This window comes from Macaca thibetana, chromosome 20 (genome assembly GCF_024542745.1).
Source record: "Macaca thibetana thibetana isolate TM-01 chromosome 20, ASM2454274v1, whole genome shotgun sequence".
NCBI lineage: Eukaryota > Metazoa > Chordata > Mammalia > Primates > Cercopithecidae > Macaca > Macaca thibetana.
In genome coordinates this window covers 62,665,737-62,679,207 of record NC_065597.1, presented here as the reverse complement: position 1 = coordinate 62,679,207, position 13,471 = coordinate 62,665,737, and the positions used below count along the sequence as shown (strand labels likewise).

Below are 13,471 nucleotides of genomic sequence, written 5' to 3'. Positions count from 1 at the left end.
TGCTGCTGACTCAGACATTCGCTCCTCTGGCAGAAGGGAGGCACCATAGGATTTAAATAGGTGTGGCTCTTCCCTCCCCTTGTATGGGCTCCTTACTCCTTGTCTGCCTTTCCCACCATTCTGCCTGCGTCCCAGCCACCCCCACTGAAGGAAGGTCCCAGCAGAAGCTGGCCCTTTCATAGGTCTCCCATTCTGGGGTCCTGGTGTCTTGGTACTTTTCCATTCTCTCTTTGTCCTTTGCCACCATGCCAGCAGAAGAGACGTTGGGAAAGAAAAGATTGTCATTGTCACAAGAAAGGAGATAAAGTAAAGTATGACAAATTTCCCAACTGTGCTCCTCTGATTCAAGTTGTGGGTAGAGGAGGCAGTTTTACTCCCCACCTCAAAACTGCATTAAAACAGTTGACAAAACAGGGCAACTTCTCATCCTTGGAAGATGACTTTAAAATAGGCCATTAGAGAAAAGTAAGCTAAGAGCCAATGTATTGCTAAATATACCCATTCTTATAAAATCTGCTATTTTTGAGTTAAATGTTGCGGAAATTACCGAATTTGCATTTAATTATTTTAATAGATCTTGTTTACAGATGACTAGGCAAAAATAAAAAAAAAAAAGTCCCCCAAACTAATTCACTTTGACTGCTCTGGTTGTAACTGTGCGTAAAATAGAAAAACTTACTCTGAATATTTTCTCAAAGTCGGAGGGAAAACCAACTTCAATTCCATTTTGTCTCAGTGTCAGTACCACACATACTGTTTCTTTTATTAAATGAAATTTATACTTTTGAAGTCAGGGATAAAATTTATTCTCCCCAGTGAAGGACTCTTCTAGACCTGTCTCCTGATTGGCTTGTAGACTTTGTTTTGGGTAAAATGAGGAAGAAAGTGTTATATAGTCCACAAGAGCATGGCCTTTATGGTTAAGCAGAACTGGGGTTGAATTCAAGCTTTCCTTCTTACTAGCTGTGTATCCTTGGGCAAGTCACTTAACCTCTCTGAGCCCTGGTTTACTGTTTTCAAATAGAGACAGTAATTTAACTGTGTAAGAGTGTTATAAAAATTAACAAGAACATATGTAAGGCAGCTACTATAGTGCCTGGCAAACAGTAGGTCCTCAGTAAACACACATTTCTTCCCTTTCCTCCTCTCCTTCCCTCTTTAGATGTGATCAGGCATTTTCTTCCTCTTTGACAGAGAAAACTTGATAGGTTCAATGGTTTGTCAAATACTTTCCAGGTCCCAGGGATAATTGTGAGAAAGAAGAGAATTTTCTGTGCAATCATTGTTCCTGGCCATACTTGTGGGCAACTTGTATTTGGAGCTTGTTTCTCAGAAAGAGATTGGCAGGTGTCTAGTCTACTTGAAATACTTTTCATTCCTATCTCTGGTTTGGGGACACCGAGGGCCACCAGCCTACAATAGGCAATCTGCCTTTGTGCTTTGAAGCTCAGCTGAGAATGTTGGGGAGTGGTCAGCTTTGCTGTTTTGTTTCTGTGTTGGCAGGTCCCCTGCATTCCACAGAGGCTGCACATCTTAATTAAATGGGGAAGAAGCATTGAGTGAAAAAGACAGATTAGAGGGTCCATACCCATGTGTGGCCACCTCACTGGGCCAGGGAAGGGAAAACGAAAAGGGAAATGGTGGTGGTGGGGAGTGGTTTCCAGTATCCTCCTCAGAACTGTTCCAGCTCCCATGACTCTTAGCATAGTGTTTGCCACATACCAAGGAAAAGGACTACAGTCCAGACCATCTTCATTTAACTGAACTCTAACCATGAGTTTCCAAGTGTGGGAGGGTAGCACATTCATTCAACAAACACCGCACAATGAGTTCCATAAAGGCAGGGGCTGTTGACAATCTTTTCTCGCCAGTGTACTCTCAGCATTTCACATACTATCAGACACCTAGTGAATACTAGATAAATAGTGAATGGGTTTACACAGCAAGGCAATCAACTCCAGTGCAGTGGCTCTCAAACCTGAGTGAACATGCATCAGGATCACTTGGAGAGCTTGTTAAAACACAGATTGTTGGCCAGTTTGCCTAGAATTTCTAAGTCCTTATGTCTAGGGCAGGACCTGAGAATTTCCATTTGCAGTAAGTTCCCAGGTGATGCTGTTGCTGCTGGTCCAAGGGCCATATTTTGAGAACCACCACTTTGGTGGTCAAGAGTGAAAGCACTGGAGTTTAGAATACTTGAGTTTGAATCCCTGCTTCACTAGGTATTAGCTGGTTAACAATGAGCAAGACACTTAATTCCTTTAAGCCTCTATTTCTATATCTATGAAGTGGAGATAATAATACCTGTGTCATAGGATGATTAAGAGGATTAAATGAGAGATTGACTTAAAATTTTCGGTGTAGACCTTGTTTATAGTAGACACTCAATACATAGAAGGTAGCTGGATTATGTACTCAGCATGTACTTTGGCAAGGCCCTCATCTACCCCTCATCTACCTTGTGACACAGAATGCAGAGACAGACACCTTATCATCTCTGCCCTCAAGAAGCTTGTAGATGAGTGGGGAAGCCAAGTGGTTAAAGCAATAATCATTTACCATGTGATAAATGTGGGCTCTTATGGGGCACAGAGGGAGACATTCAACCTAGCTGGGACTGGGGGCTTAGGGAAGGATCCTGGTGCAAGACTCATGCCGAAGCTGAATCTTAAATGTAGAGAAGATGGGGAAGGTTGTTATAGGCAGAGAAAATGTTTGGGTAGAATTGGAAGGGCCCATTTGGTGGCCTTGTAGTTATCCAAAGGCCTTTCACGGTGCCCAAATCTTACTATGAGTAACTCCTTGGAGTCATGGCAGAGTCTATCTTGGAAGTTTAATTCATTGAACCGTTATTAGATGTAGACTTTCCTACTCGCTCGGTTCCACCCCCTTGGAGTTTTGATGTTTCATGAACATCTGAAGCTTGTTCTCACCGCAGCCTTTTGGATATGCTATTTTTTCAACTGGGAACTCTCTCTTCCCTGAGACTTACTCATGGATGGCTCCTCTTCTTGTCACCTGCTCAGAGAGGCCATTCTCTGGTGCCTATTTTAGAGTGACCCCTCTGTTCCCTACACTATATTCCTACTGGGCTCCATTTCTCTTCAGGACACATCTCACTTGCTCAAGTCACATATTTATGTACTTATTTATTGTCTCTCCCCCACTAGAAGTTCAGCTCCATGAAGACAGGGACTGTGTCTGGCTTAAGTGCTTAGGTACATGATCAACACTTGATAAGTGTTTCTTGAATGACTGTATGACTAATAGTAAATGGGTGAATGAGTGAATCCCTGTACAGAACCCCACAATGGTCCCTTGAGTCTACCTAGTTTCTCTCCTTCATGTTACATTGGAAGGAAATGAGGCCCGGGGAAGGGAAGGGAATTTCCCAAAGCCACACCGGGAGTTGATGTTAGATCTGGCCTTGAACCCAGGACCCTTGACCCTTGGAATAGTGCTCTTAGCTCATCTACCCAAATAGACAGCAGGCACTTTATGGGATGAGCCATCACACGGTGGAATGCCCGACATCATAGTGACATTGTCTGATCAGTATTTTTTTTTTGAGTGGGGTTTTGCTTTGTCCCTCAGGCTGGAGTATATGACACTATCACTCCTGGGCTCAAGTGAGCCCCCTGCGTCAGACTCCCAAGTAGCTAGGTCTACAGGTGTGTGCCACCATGCCCAGCTATTTCAAAATAAATTATTTTTAGAGATGGAGGTCTTACTATGTTACCCAGGCTGGGCTTGAACTCCTGGCCTCAAGTGATTCTTCTGCCTTGGCTTCCCAAAGTGCTGGGATGGCAGGTGGGAGCCACCATGCCTGGCCTGATCATGCAGTCTTTAGTAGCTTTGACTTTGGTGGAAGTGTCATTCCTATATAGAGTGCAGCTTAATAGCACTGGGTGACTGGGAGTGGACAGGAATGAGTTTTAGAAGTAAGTACGGTAAAATATCATGATAGACAGCATCCTACTTCATCAGGTTGTCCTAGCCAATTGTGAAAATCCTGTGATTCTGAGTCAGAGCAGACAAGCTAGTAGTTATAGTAGTACTAATTCTAGCCCTAGTACTAATGAGAATACAGTCAACATTAATTGAGCACTTACTATGTGTGAGCCACTGTGTCTAGTGCTTTATATATGCCCAATCTTTCAACAGCCTGTTAATTTGGCACCATTGTTACCACCCCATTTCACAGAAGAAATGGAGGGTCAGAGAGATGAAGTCACCTGTCCCAGGTTTTGGACCAGCGTTGGTTGACTCCAGAGCACATGCTCTTAATGTTGATAAGGCACATAAATCCTGGGCTCAAATCCTGACTATGATACTTAGGGCCTCAGGTAAGCAGCAGCCTCTGTGAACTTTGGCTTCCTCATCCACAGAAATGGAGCAAAAATACACTCCCTGATGTGTTGCCATGAATCCCATTCAGGGATTCCTTATGGCCTTTATTGGCATCCATAAATGCCAGCTCTTACAGTTAATGACTCCTCTTCTATTCTTTAATTCTATTTCAGTATTAGGTGTTTTTTGTTACCATATACCCATTAAGATCCCAGCAACCCAGGGAGTCACCATTTTTCTCTGTCTTGCTGGCCCTGTGTTTTCCCTCTTGCCTTTGGAATTTCTAAATCTTGTTCTCTGCAAGTGAGAAAGTGGGGAGGTTCTCTTTATAAAACATGTGAGCCCCTTTCAGGCTACAGGAAGACAGGAAGGAGGCCTGGAGAAAGTGACATCTGGAATCAACCCAAAGGATTTGAGTGGTTTCTGGAGGCTGCAGGGGGCAGGATGTCCAGAGATTCCTCCTTAAGGAGCAACCACAGGCTCCCATTCACTTTGTGCATGTGGCTGTTGCTGCCTCCAGGAACGGAGCTCAGGGGTGAGTCAGATGAAATTGCAAAAAGGCTGGGTGGTTCTGGAGTCAGACAGGCTCCCAGTTCTGTTGAATCTGGCTCAATCTCTTCCTACATCTGCAGTCTTGGACAACCCCCTTTGTCTCTCTGAGATTTGGTTTCTTCATCTGCAAAATGGGCTGGTTGTGAAGAGTTAATAAAGGGATGAGCAGTTAGTTAAAAGAAAAGGATTGTATACATGTGAGGGGCTGATATTAAAAGCTGCTGAATTTATTTGACAAATATTTATTGAATACTAAATGCCTCTGAGACACTGTTCCAGATCTGGGTTTGGCAGACTATGGCCCTGAGGCCAAATCCACCTGCTGCCTGGTTTTGCAAATAACATTTTGGTGCAACACATCCACGTCAATTCACTGACCTATCATCTATGGCCGATGCTGCTACAACAGAAGTGAGTAGTTGTGACGATGACAGGCTCACAAGCTTACAATATGTAGTCTCTGGCTCTTTACAGAAAAAGTTGCTGATCCCCAATTGAAGTGATGGGAAAAAGTGAACAAGACACACACACACACACACACACACACACACACACACACACACATCTCTCTGATTGGACTTTCCAGGGGCAGGAAGACAGATAATAAGCAAAGTAAAACATAACAAAACTAGATAATATATAAAAAGGTAGCAAGCACAAGGGAGAATAATAAAACAGGGGTGGGGGACAGACAATGCTGGGGAGAGAGTAGAATTGTGGTTTTGAGTAGGTTGACCTGGACCATCTTCACTAAGAAGGTGCCATTTTAGTCTTGACTTGATGGGGAGGAGGGAGTGGGCAGTGAGGATATCGGGAAGTGTTGCAAGCAGAGGGACCAGCAACTGCAAAGGCCTTGAGGCAGGAGTGTGCTCTGTACATCCTAAAATCAGTGAGGAGTCTAGCATGGCTGGACCCAGATAGGCAGCAGGGACGGGGTTGGCGGAGGCAGAAGCAGGAGAGGAGAATCTTCCTTTCAGGCTTGGCCAGTTGTCTCAGACCTCGTGGCCCTCCTGTACACTGCCTTTTTCTCCGAGTGAACTGGAAACCACTTCCAATGTTGACCCAAGAAGTAACGTGATCAGAATTATACTCTACAAATCTCAGGGCCTCCAGGGGAGCTAGAGAAAAATCCAGGAGATTAGAGAGGCTGGGAGGCTCCCTGTTGACCTCTGAGTCTTTTGTCCCTGAATATTTCCTTTTACACCTTACGCAGCCGTCAAGAATCCAGACATCAACAGGAGCCCGGCTGGATGGGACACAGCAGGTCTGGGGACTGTAGCAAAGTGAGGGACACATGGCCCTTTCAGGACAACCACTCTTTACGTCCAGCCGGTGGCTCTTATGTAGGAATGTCAGCTCAGTGTCACCAGAGCTGATTCCTCAAGAGAACTCAGAGATGCAGATTTTAACATAAAATTGTCCTGCGTTGACATATGAACTTGTAATTCAACTTGTCTTTTTAAACACCATGCAGCACAAAACATATTTGCAGTAGCTTTTCGGCAAACATACTCCCAGTTTACTGAATACAAGGATTTGGGCTTTGTTTTATTTTATTTTATTTTACTTTTTTTTTTGAGTAGGTCAATTGGGACCTGGCATTAGAAAATTGTTGTTTGTAATCATGTGCCCGGGTAAATTGTGATATGAACCAGAACACACACAGGAGGACTCTGTGGTGCCCTGCATAGCCCTCAGGCGGGTGTAGCAGGTTGCACAGGACTTGGGTCTGAATGTCCCTTTTGGCTCCTATTACCTTTCGGGTATAGCTTGTACAGGAATGACAGTTCATTCATATTCTGGGGCTGGCCACGTGCTCAGGACTATCCAAGAGATTGAGAAGTTGACTCATTGTTCGGGGCCTATGGAAGTGTGCACTCTGGGAGAAGGAGTAACACAAGCTGTCCTTAAAAACGGAGAACCACTACTCTCTGCTTCTACGAGTTTGGCCTATCTATCTATCTACCTATCTATCTATCTATCTATCTATCTATCTATCTATCTATCTATCTATCTATCTAATCTATCTATCTATCTATCTAATTTATCTATCTATCTGAGGTTTTGCTCTTGTTGCCCAGGCTGGAGTGCAGCGATGCAATCTCGGCTCACTGCAACCTCTGCCTCCCCGATTCAAGGGATTCTACTGCCTCAGCCTCCCGAGTAGCTGGGGTTACAGGCATGAGCCACCACACCTGGCTAATTTCGTATTTTTAGTACGCCATGTTGGTTTCGCCATGTTGGTCAGGCTGGTCTCGAACTCCTGACCTCAGGTGATCTGCCCACCTTGGTCTCCCAAAGTGCTGGGATTACAGGCATGAGCCACTGTGCCAACTCCGAGTTTGGCCATTTTAGATTCCACATCTAGGTGGAATCACGCAACATTTGTCTTTCCATCCCTGGCTTCACGCCTTTCAGGTGTGTCTATGTTTCCAGGGCTGCGGAGAGAGGGAAGTGGAGAGATATTGACCAACGGGTACCAAGTTTTACTTGTACAAGATGAATGAGCTCTGGAGATCTCATGTATAGCCATGTGGCCATTGCTAACAATACCATACTGTATACTTGAGATTTGCCAAGATGATAGATCTTAAGTGTTCTCACATGAAGAAACAAAAGGAAATGGTAACTATGTAAGATGACAGATGTGTTAATTACCTTTATTGTGGCAATATGTCACTATATATATGTATATCAAAACATCAAGTTGTATACCTTAAATACATACAGTTTTACTTTTTCAATCATACCTCATTAAATCTGGAATAAAGAAATATATACTGGAAGCAAACATACATACAAAAACCCAACAGAGAAACACTGTCTAGTGCCAGGTTACCAAACTGAAGGCCTTAGGCCAGTCTGGCCAACAATCATGTTGTGTTTGGGTTAATGGTCTTATTTAAAAGAATGTTTTAAGCTAGTTGCTGGCTTTTGAAAATCAAAACATTTCACACAATTCCTTTGCATATATACCTAGAAGTGGGATTGCTGTATCATACAGTAGTTTTATTTCTAATTTTTTGAGGGACCTCCATATTGTTTTCCATGGTAGTTGTACTGATTTCTATTCCAACCAATAGTGGATAAGGGTTCCCTTTTCTCCATATCCTTGCCAATAGTTACTGTCGTTTGTCTTTTTGATAATACCCATTCCAACAGGTGTGAATGGCTATGCAAAATTACTATTTGTCAATTAAAACTAAATAGGTAAAATAAAAGCGGGGGTGGGGGGAAGGACTTTACACTAAATTTCAGATGTGAGCTTCTCTTGATGCAAAGCATCAGAAGACTCTGGCCACGCCAGGCCCAAATTCCTGCGTGGATGATTGGGTAATGCTGAGAATGGCTGCCTCTTGCAGGTGCAGTTGTGTGCTCCCTACTCACCCAGCAGTTTACTTCACTTGTTTGCATTCCCTGCCTGTCCCCTCCCTCCCTGAGGCTTTTGAGTTTGCATCCCTTGAAGTTGGGGCTACTGATCTGAGGAAGGCTCACCTGGGGTTGTGTCCTGTCTGCGAGAACCGCCATGCTCAACCCCAGGACTAGAATGCCATGTGTTCTCTCTGATCAATGACCAGTTATGATTGCCCTACCTGTTGTGTCTCTAAACACCTAGCCCTGTATACCAGCTCAACATCCAGGGCACAGGACAGAGCAGCCTTCAGATGAAATTGCAAGCAGGTATAGGGCTGCTGTTCTGGTAGAATTCTGACCTGTCCCATGGGTTCCAGAGGTTGACTTTCTTCTCTTCCAGGTCCTTCTGTCCTCACCTGGTGGCCCAGAGGATCCCTGTCTCTGAGGGTGAACTCTGTGGCCACTGATGCTATTCTGGAACACTGAGAGGCAAAGGAGAGAACAGATTTTCCCTCTGTCCCATCTGATGTCCTAATGTAGCCTTCTTGGGCAACTTTATCACATAACAAAGTCAGGGTTGCAGCTGGGACTCTGGAAACATTTCATCTATGATGTCATAATTGATTTTCCGCCTTTCATCCTCCCTCTAGACTCCCTTCTCCTTCCCCACACCATCCCTGTTTCTCTGCTGCTATAATGCTTCACTGATTCCCCTTGATGGTTGCAGAGAATTCACTCTCCATGACTTGTTTTGTCCCTGTTAATCCCCAATCAATATGTGGCATCCAATGTAGTCGCTGTTCAGGGAAAAATAATTATTATTCTGCCTAGACCAAGAGTTATCTTAATTTAAAAGGATAAATTGCTCACTCAACTTCCAGACTTTTCATTCAAAAGGGAGACAAATTCATGGGTTGGCAGAGGGAGGCGGCATTTCCTCATAGCCTATGCATATAGAAATACTCTTCTTATCCTTTCAAAAACTCGTTTGTATTTTTTAATGAAGGTTATGCCAATCTCTTTGAAGACATTTTCTCTAGTCCTCTCAACAGCCTGAGAGGTAGTTTATAACATGAGGAAACTGAGGCAAAGAGATAACAAGACTTATCCAAAGTCATTTAAGTTGTCAGTAGCAGAGCTGGGATTGAACTTAGTGTGTCAGACTCCAAAGCTCATGCTGTACATTGAAGAAAACACTCTTCCAGATCTTCATGCCCCGGCATTTCATTCTTGTCTATCTCCTGGGACAAGGTGAAAGTCCCCTTCTGAAAGATCTTCTCCTGGCATGAGTTTGATGATTTATCTTTCTCCAGCAAACCTGATGTATAGAGTTTTAGTTATGCATAGAGAGAAATGATTATGTTTGTGAGATGAATTATTGCACATTTGAGGTCACAGAGTGTCCTTAATGTCCCATGAGCAGGTGAGAGGAAGGATCAGGGGCTAATGAATGGGAAGAAAGCCAGGGACACAGAGTTTGCAGAGCCACAAGAATATCAGGTAAGACTCAGCTCAGTTCTTGAACACAGTAACCCAACCTGCCTAGGCCTCCCAGTCTGTGGGTAAGATGAAGTCACGGTAACAGGAACTGTGCACATTTTCTGGCTCTCATCTTCATTCACACGTACTGGACTTCTGCCCATGCAAAGTTTTCCTTTCTTCTGTCTGGTAATTCTTGTGGTGGGGTTATTGCACCCCTTCTTTTAGCTGACTGCATCCATCTCATAGTGTCCGCCATGTTTTTTCTTCTATGTTGGCCTCATTGTCAACGTTTGTATCTTGAGATGCTCTTGAGGGTGCCATGGGCCACCATGTCGTAGGCTTTGTGTCCAGATGTTTACGAAGGTTCCAACTCTAAAGATTTCCAGAAGAGTGGAAAGAAGTCATCTCTCCCCCATTCTGGAATAGACACCACTCTCCAAGCTCCAAAGCCATCCTGCTTGAACTTTGTCCTAGAGTCCTACGAAAACACAGCCATTAATTTCCCCATCTGTTCCATCTCCAAATTGCTCCAGGAGGCAGGTATCTGGTTCTTGATCCAACCTCCTTTCTTTCTTTTGTGACATCAAAGCTTTTTGCTTTCTTCTTCATCCCCAGCTAATGCCCTCATACAGTTGTCTAAGGGGCCCAGTTTACCAGCTTTCTGTATTCTCAGTCATGTCTGAATTCCAGTTTGGCTTCAAGGTAGGATATAGTAGTATTTAATAGTATGGGCTTGGGTGGGAATGTAAAATGGTGCAGCAGCTTTGGAAAACAGTTTGGCAGTTTCTTAAAATGTTAAATATAAACTTACTATACGACCCAGCAATTTCCCTCCTAGGCATCCACCCAAGAAAAGTGAAAGCATATGTTCACACAAAGACATATCCATGAATATTCATACAAACATTATTTATAATAGTCCAAAGTGAAAACACTCCAAATGTCAATCAATTAGTAAATGGATAAACAAAATGTGGTATATCCATATAATGGAATATAATTCAGCAATAAAAAAGGAATGAAGTACTGATACCTGCTACAACATGGGTGATCCTCAATAACAGTATGCTAAGTGAAAGAAGCCAGATGTATAGGCTCGTGTTGCAGAATTCCTTTATGAATTGTCCAGAAATGGCACATCTATTGGGAAAGAAAGTAGACTAGTGGTTGCCTGGGCTGAGGTGGGGATGGCGGTGAAGATTAACAGCAAATGATCATGGGGACTTTTGGGGGGTGCTGAAAATGTTTTAAAACTGGAGGATAATTGAAATTCCATAAATTTACTAAAAATCACAGAATTGTGTCCTTACAATGTGTGTTTTATGGTATGCAAATTACATATCAATAAAGCTTTTTATTTTTTAAAAAAGCATCGATTTTAGATTCAGACAGACCTTAATTGCTTAATAGCTTCCTCTATTGCTTGTCAACTAACTGTGCTACTGTGGATTATTTACGTTGGTTGAGCCTCAGTTTCCCTATCCATAAAATGGGCGTAAATACTACTTCATAGGGTTGTTGTAAAAATTGAAACTGGTTAAAGCTTGAGAAGTGTTTAATGTCAAGGAAATATAATAGTAAAAATTAAAATACATTAAAAACTTAATATTGATATACTATTATATGCTCAATAAAAGTTAATTTCTGTTATTGTTGCCTTTCCTTGCTGTGAAGACATTCTTTATATTATTAACATTTTGAAATGTACCATAGGAGAATACAACTAGCAAAATAATTGGATTTCTTTTATTTTGGAGAGTGTTTCTGAATATGTGGTGCATATGTGGATGGAAGGTGTCTAAGCTTGGAGGAGATGCAGTAAGCATTGCTATTACTGTCTACTGCATGCTGTCCCAAGTGGGTCCTGTCTGGACCGCATTTCAGGCCATCACCCTCCCTCCCACTTGCTTACCACAACAGGTCTTCTGGTCTTCCCAGGCTCCTGGGCTCCCGCTTCCTATTTTTGCAACGCTTCTCATAGAGAGGCTTAGAAGAGAGAGGATGGGCAGGATGTCCCCATGGGGCTTCCCGCAGCCTCTCAATTAGACTAGTTGTGGGGAGACTCCGGAGGAGGGAGGTCTGGGCCCATGCCAGCAGGATGGCTATGAGTCTGCGGAGAGAGAAAATAGAGCACAGAAAGGGAGCTGAACTTTCTAAGCAGCCAGTTTCATTTTGGGCATGGCAGTTTCTTGTGCTGTCAGGGAGAGTCAAGCTCATCTGCTGAGGAGAGCTGCCAGGGGTTGACAAACTCCATCCTTACAGGTTCCTCAGCTCCTCTTGGGCTTATTAAACACTTGGCTCTGCCTGGCTGGGGTGCAGAGCTTCTAGGTTGAGGAACATTGAGCATGTTGAAGTTGAGAGCGCCCTTTCAGATGATTTTTTGGCACTTGAAGTCTTCATCGTTTGCCTTGTATCATAGACACACTTCACTCTTGGATCTCACCAAGGGTTGACTTCTCCGTGTGCCCTGGTCTCTCTATTCCTATAGGCACTGTGCTACCTTCTGCCTCTTTACCTTTGTCCCTGCAGCCCTATGGCATTCTTATTTTTGCAGATGAGGAAACTGAGCCTGAGAGAGATCAAATAACTTGCTCAAGGTCACATAGCTAGTAAGTGGCAGAGCTGGAATTAGAACCCAGGTTTTAACGATTCAAGAGCCTGAGTGCTTGGGTATTAAGCTCTGCTACCTTCCAAATTTTGGTGTGAATTATAGTGCATTTTATAATTGTATGATGGCATATCTGCCTCCCTTGTGCAAAGATTGTGTACTTTTCATCTCTGTATCTTCTGGGCCCAGCATGAAGCCTGATGTACAGTAGCAAATTTGGTGCAAGTTTAAGTTCCTGCACCAGAGCCCACCTCCACCACTTACTAGCTTTGTAGCTTTGGGTGACTCAGTTAAAGCTTTCTGAGCCTCAGTTTCCTTGGTTATAGGGTAATAATACCTACCCAGCGTATTTGTGAAGATTTGGTGACATGTTGCATGCTTGGTGTTTGATGCATACCAGATGTGGTAGACATTTTTGTTTTCTTTTGGGACATTCAATCCTGTATATTTTCAACTGAGGCGGTTTAGATAGGGTTTACCTTAATCTCCAGCTCCAAGGAGGGAATCTCCTGCTCCTTGGCAGCCTGGCCAATCAGAGGGCTGAATTACCCTGGTCACATGGATTGGGTCAAAGGTGGACATGTGACCTGGATGAGCCAATCTATGCCTTCTCTGGGACTTTGGCTGGAAAAATGGTAAGTACAATGAATCACGTAAATAGTGAGCTGTGTAGCCACCAGGTGGGAAGGGATTTTTCTGAGAATGAATCCATCCCAGATGATTTTTCTGAGAACCAAGAGGAGAAAGAAAGAGAGAGTTCTGTCATATTGTTCATTTCATGCCTGTAGTTTTCTAGTGACATAAATCAATAAACTTGCTCTTTCTCATGTTCTCTCTCTCTCTCTCTTTCTCTCTGCTTTGAGCTAGCTGAAGTTGGTTTTTATGAGTTAAATTTTTATTCAACAAAGGGGGTGTTTTAAAATGGTGAGCTTTGTCTTTGTTGCCCTAGTGAGGGAATGAACAAAATAATATATGCTTGTTAAAGATCAGAGTTGGGCTAGGTGTGGTGGCTCACACCTGTAATCCCAGCACTTTGGGAGGCCGACGTGGGTGGATCACCTGAGGTCAGTAGTTCAAGACCAGCCTGGTCAACATGGCGAAACCCCATCTCTACTAAAATAATAC

The 13,471-nt window shown here is 43.4% G+C and overlaps 1 protein-coding gene across 2 annotated transcripts in view; it reads left to right on the top strand.

The window, feature by feature from the left end:
* The window catches only part of SHISA9 (shisa family member 9), a 339,509-nt gene that overhangs the window by 194,283 nt on the left and 131,755 nt on the right, over positions 1–13,471 (top strand). The window lies entirely within an intron of this gene.